The sequence below is a fragment of the Pleurodeles waltl genome, chromosome 8 (assembly GCF_031143425.1).
Source record: "Pleurodeles waltl isolate 20211129_DDA chromosome 8, aPleWal1.hap1.20221129, whole genome shotgun sequence".
Lineage (NCBI taxonomy): Eukaryota > Metazoa > Chordata > Amphibia > Caudata > Salamandridae > Pleurodeles > Pleurodeles waltl.
In genome coordinates, this window is record NC_090447.1 from 439909143 (window position 1) to 439923367 (window position 14225).

The following is a 14225-nucleotide window of genomic DNA, read 5'->3' on the forward strand; positions in this document are numbered from 1 at the left end:
ACTGGTATGATCACCTGGTCCACCTGAAGAAGGTTTTGCAGGCCCTGCAAGCAGCAGGCCTCTCTATCAAGGCATCTAAATTTCAGATAGGCCAGGGTGCTCTGGTTTCCTTGGGCCACCTTATAGGTGGAGGCCAAGTTCAGCCACTCCAACCCAAGATCCAGACTATTCTGGACTGGGTAGCTCCAAAAACCCAAACTCAAGTCAGGGCATTCCTTGGCTTGACTGAGTACTCTACGAGGTTTGTGAAGGGATATGGATCAATAGTGACACCCCTCAGAGAACCGACCTCCAAGAAAATGCCCAAGAAAGTGAACTGGACCGTGGACTGTCAAAAGGCTTTTGACACCCTGAAGCAAGCTATGTGCACAGCACCAGTTTTGAAAGCTCCAGATTATTCTAAGCAGTTCATTGTGCAGAGTGATGCCTCTGAGCATGGGATAGGAGCAGTCCCGTCTCAAACAAATGATGATGGCCTTGACCAGCCTGTTGTTTTTATTAGCAGGAGATTACTCCCCAGGGAGCAGCGTTGGAGTGCCATTGAGAGGAAGGCCTTTGCTGTGGTTTGGTCCCTGAAGAAGTTGAGACCATACCGTTTTGGTATCCACTTCACAGTTCAAACTGACAGCAGACCTCTCAGATGGCTGATTCAAATGAAAGGAGAAAACCCTAAACTGTTGAGGTGATGCATATTCCTACAGGGGACTAATGGACTTTGCAGTGGAACACAGACCTGGGACTGCCCATGCCAATGCTGCTGTCCTTTCCAGGTTCTTCTGCTTAGAAAATGAAGACTCTCTTGGGAAAGGTTAGACTCATCCTCTTTGGTATGGGGGGGGGGTTGTGTAAGGAAATGCCTCCTTGGCATGGTTACCCCCTGACTTTTTGCCTTTTGTTGATGCCAGTTATGATTGAAAGTGTGCTGTGACCCTGCTAACTAGGCCCCAGAACCAGTGTTCTTTCCCTAAACTGTACCTTTGTTTCCACAATTGGTACAGCTCTGGCACCCAGATAAGTCCCTTGTAAATGGTACCCTGGTACCAAGGGCCCTGATGCCAGGGAAGGTCTCTAAGGGCTGCAGCATGTCTTATGCCACCCTGGGGACCCCTCACGCATCACATGCACACTGCCTCACAGCTTGTGCGTGCTGGTGGGGAGAAAATTACTAAGTCGACATGACACTCCCCTCAGAGTGTCATGCGCACCTCACACTGCCTGTGACATAGGAAAGTCACCCCTTTAGCAGGCCTTACAGCTATAAGGCAGGGTGCACTGTACCACAGGTGAGGGCATATGTGCATGAACACTAGCTCCCCACAATGTCTAAGTAAAACTTTAGACATTGTAAGTGCAGGGTAGCCATAAAGAGTATATGGTCTGGGAGTTTGTCAAACATGAACCCCACAGTGCCATAATGGCTACACTGAAATCTTGGAAGTTTGGTATCAACTTCTCAGCACAATAAATGCACACTGATGTAAGTGTGAATTCATTGTAAAATGCACCCAGAAGGCATCTTAGAGATGCCCCCTGAGTATCAGTCCAACTCCTAGTTCTAGGCAGACCAGTTTCTGCCAGCCTGCCACAACCAGATGAGTTTCTGGCCACATTGGGAGAGTGCCTCTGTCACTCTGTGGCCAGGAACAAAGCCTGTACTGAGTGGAAGTGCTTCACACCTGCCCCTGTAGTAACTGTAACACCTGGCGGTGAGCCTCAAAAGCTCATGCCTTTTGTTATAGCACCCCAGGGCATCCCTGCTAGTGAAGATGCCCTCCCCTTCGGCCACTGCGCCCTCTTTTGACGGCAAGGCTGGAGGAGATAATGAGAAAAAGCAAGGAGGAGTCACCCATCAGTCAGGACTGCCCCTAAGGTGCCCTGAGCAGAGGTGACCCCTGCCTTTAGAAATCCTCCATTTGAGATTGGAGGATTCCCCCAATAGGATTAGAGATGTGCCGCCCTGTAGGAAGGCTGGCCTGGCTTATAGTGGGTACCTTGTGGTACTTACACCTTGTACCAGGTCCAGTTATCCCTTATTGGTAGATTAGTAGTGTTCTAGCAGCTTAGGCTGATAGAGGTAGTTATAGCAGAGCAGCTTAGGCTGAACTAGGAGACATGCAAAGCTCCTACTATACCACTTATATCACATAGCACCACATCATGAGAAAACACAATACTCAGAGTTAATAAAAATAAAGGTACTTTATTTTAGTGATAATATGCCAAAAGTATCTCAGAGGATATATTCCCTTAGGAGGTAAGTAATATACACAAAATATACACACAACCCAAAATCAGGTGAGTAAAACACTTAGAAAAGTAGTGCAAATACTGTAGAACACAATAGAATGAAATAGGAGAAAACAGGCCTAGGGGCAACACAAACCATATACTCCAAAAGTGGAATGCGAACCACGAATGGACCCCAGGCCTAGTGTAGTGTGTAAAGGGTTGCTGGGAGTGTAAGAAAACACTAGGGGTGTCCAAGATACCCCACCTCAAGACCCTGAAAAGTAGGAGTAAAGTTGCCCTACTACCCCCGAAAGACAGTAAATTCGAGATAGGGGATTCTGCAAAGACAACAACTGACTGCAAAGCACGGAAGACGGATTCCTGGACCTGAGGACCTGCAAAGGAAGGGGACCAAGTCCAAGAGTCACGCAAGTGTCCAGGGCGGTCAGGAGCCCACTAAACCCCGGATGAAGGTGCAAAAGGGCTGCCTTCAGGTGGAAGAAGCCAAAGATTCTGCAACAACGGAAGGTGCCAGGAACTTCTCCTTTGGTCAGAAGATGTGCCACGGCGTGCTGGCGGATGCAGAGTTTTTTCCACGCAGAAAGACCGCAAATAAGCTTTGCTAGCTGCAGGAGTTGCAGTTATAGATTTTGGGTGCTGCCAGGGCCCAGGAAGGACCAGGAGGTCGCCCCTTGGAGGAGGAGACAGAGGGGGCACTCAGCAACAGAGAGAGCCCAAGCAGAAGCAGGCAGCACCCGCAGAAGCACCTGATCAGGCATTCAGAAAATCTGAGCACAGTGGTCATCTCAGCACAACAAAAGAGGGTCCCACGAAGTCGGAGTCCAACTCAGTGAGATGGTCATGCAGGATGGATTGCTGGGGACCTAGGCTGTGCTGTGCACAAAGGAAGTCTTTCAAAAGTGCACAGAAGCCCTAGCAGCTGCAGATCACAGGATTACTGTCTGGCGTGGGGAGGCAAGGACTTACCTCCCCAAATTTAGACAGAAGGACCACTGGACTGTCGGGGTTACGTGGATCTAGCTCCTGTGTCCCATGGACCACGCTCGTCAAGATGAGAGGGGACCCAGAGGACAAGTGATGCAGAAGTTTGGTGCCTGCGTTGGCAGGAGGAGATTCCGTCGACCCACTGGAGATTTCTTCTTGGGTTCCAGTGCAAGGTGAAGGCAGACAGCCCTCAGAGCATGCACCACCAGGAAAGTCGAGAATGCCGGCAGGATTAGGTGCTACAATGTTGCTGGTAGTCTTCTTGTTACTTTGTTGCGGTTTTGCAGGCATCCTGGAGCAGTCAGCGGTCGATCCTTGGCAGAAGTCGAAGAGCTCTGGTGAGCTCTCGCATTCGTTATCTGAAGAGATACCCACAGGAGAGACCCTAAATAGCCCTCAGAGGAGGATTGGCTACCTAACCAGGTAAGAGCCTATCAGGAGGGGTCTCTGACGTCACCTGCTGGCACTGGCCACTCAGAGGTCTCCATTGTGCCCTCACACCTCTGCATTCAAGATGGCAGAGGTCTGGGACACACTGGAGGAGCTCTGGGTACCACCCCTGGGGTGGTAATTGTAGGAGGCTGGCCTGGCTTATAGTGGGTACCTTGTGGTACTTACACCTTGTGCCAGGTCCAGTTATCCCTTATTATTAGTAGATTTATAGTGTTCTCGCAGCGTAGGCTGATAGAGGTAGCTGTAGCAGAGCAGCTTAGGCTGAACTAGGAAACATGCAAAGTTTCTACTATTTTTATTTATTTTTATTTATTTAATTGTTATTAGCCTATCCGGCCTTAACAATAATCACACAATAGATATCAATCCCTCGAACTCAATAAAAATCACATTAAATAAAACATCTCAATAAAAGGAACTATGCTTGAATTTTTGATTTAACATGTGCCAAAATGTATCCAATTTACCATGCATTATCGTAAAACCTGATTTGACCATAATTTACATAAAAACTTAACTTATTCTAGAAAAACATTATGAGTCTAATATTTAAAATGTCTTATTATGGGACGAGTCATTTGGGGCCTTGCATTGCCTTCCAGCCATTTAATAAAAGCCCGAGGCCTAACCCAGTTTACACTACCCTGCACCGATTTCCCAAGCTAAATAGGTACGGGATAACATAGGCTATTGTGCCTGTGCCAACTGTAGGTGCATTGATAGACGTAATTTCCATGCTTCCAAGATATAGGTTGAGACCTTTGTCACAATGTGTTTCTCATCTGAACGCATACATAGCGCTTCCGCCTCCTTGCACTTCCTAACTCCGGAAGTTCTAAAAAGTGGACGAAGGTACAATTTACGGAGTCTGAGCGTAAAGTGGCATAGTAAAAGGAAGTGGGAGAGTGTTTCCGGACCACCATGAAGGCATGGACAACATTCTAAACTACTCGGAGGAGCGGATTGCCATCTGTTGACCACCGCTGTCACTGGTAGTGTGCCCATACGGAATTTAAAGTAGAGAGCCCTTTTTTCCTCCGGATAAATACTGTCTATGAATAATGCTGGTTTAAGCTCTTGGTTAAACAAAATATACCGCTTGAATAAAGGGCTAAATGACTCGCACATAATCTCTGTCTTTCGCTCCCAATATGCCTTTTTTTATGACAGCTAGACTAGGCCTTCCGATTTTTTCTGGATGGAGCCAAAAGTCATCCTGGCCGATAGCAGCCAGGATAGTTGAGATATGTTTGAACCAGGGCAGTTTCCGATGTTTTGCAGCTTCATGATATCCTTAAGTACGTCTCTGAATGGTTTAAGAGCCTCTTTTGTCCAAATACGGATCCAGTATCTTACTGGAGCCAGAGCGATGTAGTCCTCAACCTTTATCATCTGTAGATCAATTCTTATTGCGTTCATTGGTGTAGCATTACCTAGACAAAGTAATTGGCGTAAAAATTTGTTCTCGGTTACTTGTATTGATGGAATCTTTCTGAATCCCCAGATCTCTGCGCTGTAAAGTGCTGCGGCTCTTGCTTTTGTTTTGTATGCAAGCAGTGCGGAGCTCACCGAGTGATTGCCTGTAGCCTTTGCAAATCTGTGTACTGCTCCGGCTTGTTGGGCCAAGGAAATTCTGCTTTTGTAGATTTGTGGTTTCCATGTCTGTTTTTCATCTAATCTGCAGCCCAGGTAATCATAGGTGGCCACTCGGGCCAAAGGCTTATTATTTACCCTAAAAGTCGATTGCAACGTCTGTTTTTGGTTGAGAATCATAAACTTTGTTTTCCCCTCATTGATTACCATGCTCCTTGAGGTACAGAAAGATTCGAAGCCCCTAAGTAGACCATGCATTGCTATCTCTGTTCTTGCCAGTAATACGGCGTCATCAGCAAAGAGCAAGATAGGTATACTTTCATTGGCTAGTTTTGGCACGTCCAGATTTAATTCCTTCAAAACTTGACTTACTTTATTTATATAACAATTGAATAAGGTTGGGGCCAAAACGCAGCCTTGTTTTACACCTCGCTCAATTGGAATTTTGGCCGTATAATCATTTCTCGTAGAATATCTGACCCTGGCGAGAATGCCGGCAGGATTAGGTGCTACAATGTTGCTGGTAGTCTTCTTGTTACTTTGTTGCGGTTTTGCAGGCATCCTGGAGCAGTCAGCGGTCGATCCTTGGCAGAAGTCGAAGAGCTCTGGTGAGCTCTCGCATTCGTTATCTGAAGAGATACCCACAGGAGAGACCCTAAATAGCCCTCAGAGGAGGATTGGCTACCTAACCAGGTAAGAGCCTATCAGGAGGGGTCTCTGACGTCACCTGCTGGCACTGGCCACTCAGAGGTCTCCATTGTGCCCTCACACCTCTGCATTCAAGATGGCAGAGGTCTGGGACACACTGGAGGAGCTCTGGGTACCACCCCTGGGGTGGTGATTGTAGGAGGCTGGCCTGGCTTATAGTGGGTACCTTGTGGTACTTACACCTTGTGCCAGGTCCAGTTATCCCTTATTATTAGTAGATTTATAGTGTTCTCGCAGCGTAGGCTGATAGAGGTAGCTGTAGCAGAGCAGCTTAGGCTGAACTAGGAAACATGCAAAGTTTCTACTATACCACTCATATCATATAGCACTATATCATAAGAAAACACAATACTCAGAGTTACTAAAGAATAAGTTACTTACCTTCAGTAACAAGGTATCTGGTAGAGACTCTATCTAGCTGCAGATTCCTTACCTTAGAATTCCCTGCCGTCAGCTTCGAATCTGGAATATTTCTGCTGAGTAGTACCCTGTGCGTGCCGTTGGGCGTCGTCGTTCGGATCCACGTGCGTCTACCAGCTCTGCGTGCGTCGTTAGCGTGGTTGGAGCTGTCTATGACGTCACGATTGTTTATATAGACGCCATCTCGGTGCACGTACGTCAGTTCTTTTCCCACAACTTTCCACGCCAGAAGCGCAGAGTCATGGAAGAACCAACAGTTATGGATTTTATCTCTTTATTTGACTGTTTGAAGTAAAAATCCTTACATGCCTTTAAGAAAGACAAAAATGCCAAAATCATATATATACATAAATATATATATATATATATATATATATATATATATATATATATATATTTGTATAAAAATATCCGCAGCGCGGGGAGGCTTGGGTGGGTGTAAGGAATCTGCAGCTAGATAGAGTCTCTTCCAGATACCTCGTTACCGAAGGTAAGTAACTTATTCATCTGATAGAGACTTATAGCTGCAGCTTCCTTACCTTAGAACAGATACCCAGGTTATAACCCATAGTGGTGGGTCTGAAGGAGATTTTTATACCAGGAAGTCCTGCAAGACAAAACGGGCAAAATGCCCCTCTCTTCTCACCTGGCTATCCAGGCAGTAGTGTTTTGCAAATGTGTGCAAGGAAGCCCATGTTGCAGCCTGACAGATGTCCACCACAGGTACACCACATGCTAACGCAGTGGTAGAAGCTTTCCCCCTAGTAGAGTGAGCTCTCCCAGCCCTCAGGAGGCTGCTTTTTTGCCAAAGCATAGCAGATCTTTATACAGAGAACGACCCAGCACGAAATGGATCGTTTCTGTAGTGCCCGACCCTTCTTTGCACCAACGAATGCCACAAAGAGTTGGTCGTCCACCCGGAACACTTTAGTGCGATCAAGATAGAAAGATAATGCTCTTTTTGGGTCCCGCCAATGGAGACGCTCCTCTTCCTTAGAGGGATGCAGTGGTGCAAAGAAGGTGGGCATGGTGATATTTTGACCCAGATGGAAAGGGGTCACCACCTTGGGAAGGAAAAAGGCATGAGTTCTGAGAACCACTTTTTCAGGAAAGATTGTAAGATATGGCGGTTTTGATGATAAAGCCTGTAGCTCACTCACTCTTCTGGCAGATGTAATTGCCACCAAAAAGACTGTCTTAATAGTGAGCAGCCGAAGAGGACAGTTATGTAAGGGCTCGAAGGGAGCACACATAAGGAAAGTAAGAACGAGATTAAGGTCCCACTGGGGCTTAACAAAAGGCACAGGCGGGAACAAATGCATAAGCCCTCTCAAAAATCTTGGTACTATAGGTGATTTAAACAAAGATGGTTGATCGGGCAACCGAAGAAAGGCCGATAAGGCTGCAAGATAGCCCTTGAGAGTCCCTAAGGAGGAACCCTTTTGGGCGAGAGATAATATAAACAAAAGGATATTAGACAGAGAAAAAGAAAGAGGATCAATAGACCTCTCTGTACAATATGAAACAAAACGTTTCCAACGGCAGGCATAGATTGACTTAGTAGAGGGACGCCTGGCTGCCAGAATGACATCAGAGACCTCGGAGGGAGGTCATAAACCATCAACTGTTGCCGCTCAATCTCCACGTATGAAGGCGCAGAGTTGACAGGTTTGGGTGGAGAACCTTCCCCTGCTGCTGCGACAGAAGATCCTCCCGAAGAGGCAGCCTGATTGGAGGACCGATGCTCATTTTGAGAAGCTCTGGATACCAAACTCTCCATGCCCAATCCGGAGCCACTAGGATTACTTGGTGTAGGAGGCTGGACTGGCTTGTAGTGAGTACCAAGGGGTACTTGCACCTTGCACCAGGCCCAGTTATCCCTTATTAGTGTATAGGGTGTCTAGCAGCTTAGGCTGATAGATAATGGTAGCTTAGCAAAGCAGCTCAGGCTGAACTAGGAGACGTGTGAAGCTACTACAGTACCACTCAGTGTCATATGCACAATATCATAAGAAAACACAATACACAGTTATACTAAAAATAAAGGTACTTTATTTTTATGACAATATGCCAAAGTATCTTAGAGTGTACCCTCAGTGAGAGGATAGGAAATATACACAAGATATATATACACAATAGCAAAAATATGCAGTATAGTCTTAGAAAACAGTGCAAACAATGTATAGTTACAATAGGATGCAATGGGGAAACATAGGGATAGGGGCAACACAAACCATATACTCCAAAAGTGGAATGCGAACCACGAATGGACCCCAAACCTATGTGACCTTGTAGAGGGTCGCTGGGACTATTAGAAAATAGTGAGAGTTAGAAAAATAACCCTCCCCAAGACCCTGAAAAGTGAGTGCAAAGTGCACTAAAGTTCCCCTAAGGACAAAATAGTCGTGTTAGAGGGAAAATGCAAGGAAAACACAAATCAGCAATGCAACAACGATGGATTCCTGACTGAGGGTACCTGTGGAACAAGGGGACCAAGTCCAAAAGTCACAAGCAGCTCGGAGATGGGCAGATGCCCAAGAAATGCCAGCGGTTGGTGCAAAGAAGCTCTTACTAGGCTGAAGAACTGTGAATACTGCAGGAACGACAAGGGCTAGAGACTTCCCCTTTGGAGGATGGATCCCCCACGCTTTGGAGAGTCGTGCAAAAGTGTTTTCCCGCCGGATGGACGCCAACAAGCCTTGCTACACGCAAATCGTGCGTTTGGCATTTTTGGACGCTGCTGGGGCCCAGGAGGGACCAGGAGGTCGCAAATTGGACCTGCAGAGAGAGGGGACGTCGAGCAAGACAAAGAGCCCTCACTGAAGCAGGTAGCACCCGGAGAAGTGCCAAAAACAGGCACTACGAGGATGCGTGAAACGGTGCTCACCGAAGTTGCACAAAGGAGTCCCACGTCGCCGGAGACCAACTTAGAAAGTCGTGCAATGCAGGTTAGAGTGCCGTGGACCCAGGCTTGGCTGTGCACGAAGGATTTCCGCCGGAAGTGCACAGGGGCCGGAGTAGCTTGCAAAGTCGCGGTTCCCAGCAATGCAGCCCAGCGAGGTGAGGCAAGGACTAACCTCCACCAAACTTGGGCTGAAGAGTCACTGGACTGTGGGGGTCACTTGGACGGTGTCGCTGGATTCGAGGGACCTCGCTCGTCGTGCTGAGAGGAGACCCAAGGGACCGGTAATGCAGCTTTTTGGTGCCTGCGGTTGCAGGGGGAAGATTCCGTCGACCCACGGGAGATTTCTTCGGAGCTTCTGGTGCAGAGAGGAGGCAGACTACCCCCACAGCATGCACAAGCAGGAAAACAGTCGAGAAGGCGGCAGGATCAGCGTTACAGAGTTGCAGTAGTCGTCTTTGCTACTATGTTGCAGGTTTGCAGGCTTCCAGCGCGGTCAGCGGTCGATTCCTTATCAGAAGGTGAAGAGGGAGATGCAGAGGAACTCGGCTGAGCTCATGCATTCGTTATCTAAAGTTTCCCCAGAGACAGAGACCCTAAATAGCCAGAAAAGAGGGTTTGGCTACCTAGGAGAGAGGAAAGGCTACTAACACCTGAAGGAGCCTATCAGCAGGAGTCTCTGACGTCACCTGGTGGCACTGGCCACTCAGAGCAGTCCAGTGTGCCAGCAGCACCTCTGTTTCCAAGATGGCAGAGGTCTGGAGCACACTGGAGGAGCTCTGGACACCTCCCAGGGCAGGTGCAGGTCAGGGGAGTGGTCACTCCCCTTTCCTTTGTCCAGTTTCGCGCCAGAGCAGGGGCTAAGGGGTCCCTGAACCGGTGTAGACTGGCTTATGCAGAATTGGGCACATCTGTGCCCCACAAAGCATTTCCAGAGGCTGGGGGAGGCTACTCCTCCCCTGCCTTCACACCATTTTCCAAAGGGAGAGGGTGTCACACCCTCTCTCAGAGGAAGTTCTTTGTTCTGCCATCCTGGGCCAGGCCTGGCTGGACCCCAGGAGGGCAGCTGCCTGTCTGAGGGGTTGGCAGCAGCAGCAGCTGCAGTGAAACCCCAGGAAGGGCAGTCTGGCAGTACCAGGGTCTGTGCTACAGACCACTGGGATCATGGAATTGTACCAACAATGCCAGGATGGCATAGAGGGGGCAATTCCATGATCATAGACATGTTACATGGCCATATTCGGAGTTACCATGGTGAAGCTACATATAGGTAGTGACCTATATGTAGTGCACGCGTGTAATGGTGTCCCCGCACTCACAAAGTTCAGTGAATTGGTTCTGAACAATGTGGGGGCACCTAGGCTAGTGCCAGGGTGCCCTCACACTAAGTAACTTTGCACCTAACCTTTACCAGGTAAAGGTTAGACATATAGGTGACTTATAAGTTACTTAAGTGCAGTGTAAAATGGCTGTGAAATAACGTGGACGTTATTTCACTCAGGCTGCAGTGGCAGGCCTGTGTAAGAATTGTCAGAGCTCCCTATGGGTGGCAAAAGAAATGCTGCAGCCCATAGGGATCTCCTGGAACCCCAATACCCTGGGCACCTCAGTACCATTTACTAGGGAATTATAAGGGTGTTCCAGTAAGCCAATGTAAATTGGTAAAAATGGTCACTAGCCTGTCAGTGACAATTTAAAAGTAATGAGAGAGCATAACCACTGAGGTTCTGGTTAGCAGAGCCTCAGTGAGACAGTTAGGCACCACACAGGGAACATATACATGCACACCTATGAGCACTGGGGCCCTGTGTGACAGGGTCCCAGTGACACATACATATAGGCCACAAACCTATGAGCACTGGGGTCCTGACCAGCAGGATCCCAGTGACACATAACAAACATACTGAAAACATGGTGCCTTCACTATGAGCACTGAGGCCTGGCTATCAGGATCCCAGTGAGACAGTGAAAACAGTGACAAACACCCTGACATACACTCACAAACAGGCCAAAAGTGGGGGTAACAAGGCTAGAAAGAGGCTACCTTCTCACACTTGGGCCCGGTCATTCTTGATTTTCTTGAGAACTCTGGGCAGAAGTGGTATAGGCGGAAAGGCGTACAGGGGGCCTGAACTCCACTTGCAACGAAAAGCATTGCCTAGCGATCGCCCCCTTGGAAACTCCAACAGGCAAAACTGCTGACATTGCGCATTCTCTACTGAGGCAAACAGATCTAACCAAGGCTCTCCCCACTGCTGAAAGAGTCCTTGCGCCACCTCCGAATGGAGGCACCATTTGTGATCCTCTAAGCATTTTCGGCTGAGCTCGTCCGCCCTGGCGTTCAGAGAACCTGCGAGGTGTTGAACCACCAGGGTCATGCCCTGCTGTTCCAGCCATGTCCAGAGACGTAAAGCCTCTTGACAAAGGGTCCACGACCTCACACCGCCCTGCTTTTTGCAGTACCACATTGTGGTAGTGTTGTCCGTGAACACCTGCACTACCTTCCCTTTCACAACAGGAAGAAATGCTTTCAATGCTAGTCGGATCGCCTGAAGCTCCAGCAAGTTGATGTGGATCCCAGATTCCGCCGGAGACCATTGACCTCTCATCTATACCTCTCCCAGATGGTCCACCCCACCCTAGAAGTGACGCATCTGTCACTACTATGAGATCTGGTTGGGGAAGGGAGAAGAGTCTGCCCTTGACCCAATCGCAGTTCACTAACCACCACTGCAGATCCGTTGCAGTCCCCTCTGAGATCTGAACCACGTTAGTAAGATTTCCCTGATGCTGTGCCCATTGGAACTTCAGGTCCCACTGCAGAGCCCTCATGCGCCATCTGGCATGCTTGACCAATGGGATGCAGGAAGCCATGAGTCCCAACAGCCTCAGAGTCTGTCTCACCGAAATCCAGGATAGAGGCCGAAACATCGGTATCATAACCTGAATATCCTGGACCCGTTGTTCGGGAGGATAGGCCCGATACTGCACTGTGTCCAGAACAGCTCAGATGAAAGTGAGCTTCTGAGAGGAAGTAGCGTGTGACTTCGGCACATTTATAGTGAACCCCAGCGAATGCAGGTGGCTGACGAGAGCCTGGGGCGTAGGACTCTTCAGCAGCCAAACGTCTAGGTAGGGGAAGACTGAAATCCCTGACCTGCACAGATGAGCTGCGACCACCGCCACCACCTTTGTGAACACCCGAGGGGCACTGGTGAGACCGAAAGGAAGCACAGTAAACTGAAAGTGCTCGTGGCCCCTGTAGGAGGCTGGCCTGGCTTGTAGTGGATACCAAGGGGTACTTACACTCTGTACCAGGTCCAGTTATCCCTTATTAGTGTAGAAGAGGTGTTACTAGCAGCTTAGGCTGATAGAAGGTAGCTATAGCAGAGCAGCTTAGGCTGAACTAGGAAACATGCAAAGCTCCTACTATACCGCTGGTGTCATATGCACAATATCATAAGACAACACAATACACAGATATACTAAAAATAAAGGTACTTTATTTTTATGACAATATGCCAAAAGTATCTCAGTGAGGTCCCTTAGTATGAGGATGCCAAATATACACAAGATATATGTACACAATACCAAAAATATGCAGTAATAGCTAAAGGAAGTAATGCAAGCAATGTATAGTTACAGTAGATTGCAATAGGAGCACATAGGTATAGGGGCAATGTAGGAGGCTGGACTGGCTTGTAGTGAGTACCAAGGGGTACTTGCACCTTGCACCAGGCCCAGTTATCCCTTATTAGTGTATAGGGTGTCTAGCAGCTTAGGCTGATAGATAATGGTAGCTTAGCAGAGCAGCTTAGGCTGAACTAGGAGACGTGTGAAGCTACTACAGTACCACTTAGTGTCATATGCACAATATCATAAGAAAACACAATACACAGTTATACTAAAAATAAAGGTACTTTATTTTTATGACAATATGCCAAAGTATCTTAGAGTGTACCCTCAGTGAGAGGATAGGAAATATACACAAGATATATATACACAATAGCAAAAATATGCAGTATAGTCTTAGAAAACAGTGCAAACAATGTATAGTTACAATAGGATGCAATGGGGAAACATAGGGATAGGGGCAACACAAACCATATACTCCAAAAGTGGAATGTGAACCACGAATGGACCCCAAACCTATGTGACCTTGTAGAGGGTCGCTGGGACTATTAGAAAATAGTGAGAGTTAGAAAAATAACCCTCCCCAAGACCCTGAAAAGTGAGTGCAAAGTGCACTAAAGTTCCCCTAAGGACAAAATAGTCGTGTTAGAGGGAAAATGCAAGGAAAACACAAATCAGCAATGCAACAACGATGGATTCCTGACTGAGGGTACCTGTGGAACAAGGGGACCAAGTCCAAAAGTCACAAGCAACTCGGAGAGGGGCAGATGCCCAAGAAATGCCAGCGGTTGGTGCAAAGAAGCTCTTACTAGGCTGAAGAACTGTGAATACTGCAGGAACGACAAAGGCTAGAGACTTCCCCTTTGGAGGATGGATCCCCCACGCCTTGGAGAGTCGTGCAGAAGTGCTTTCCCGCCGGATGAACGCCAACAAGCCTTGCTACACGCAAATCGTGCGTTTGGCGTTTTTGGACGCTGCTGGGGCCCAGGAGGGACCAGGAGGTCGCAAATTGGACCTGCAGAGAGAAGGGACGTCGAGCAAGAAAAAAAGCCCTCACTGAAGCAGGTAGCACCCGGAGAAGTGCCAAAAACAGGCACTACGAGGATGCGTGAAACGGTGCTCGCCGAAGTTGCACAAAGGAGTCCCACGTCGCCGGAGACCAACTTAGAAAGTCGTGCAATGCAGGTTAGAGTGCCGTGGACCCAGGCTTGGCTGTGCATGAAGGATTTCCGCCGGAAGTGCACAGGGGCCGGAGTAGCTTGCAAAGTCGCGGTTCCCAGCA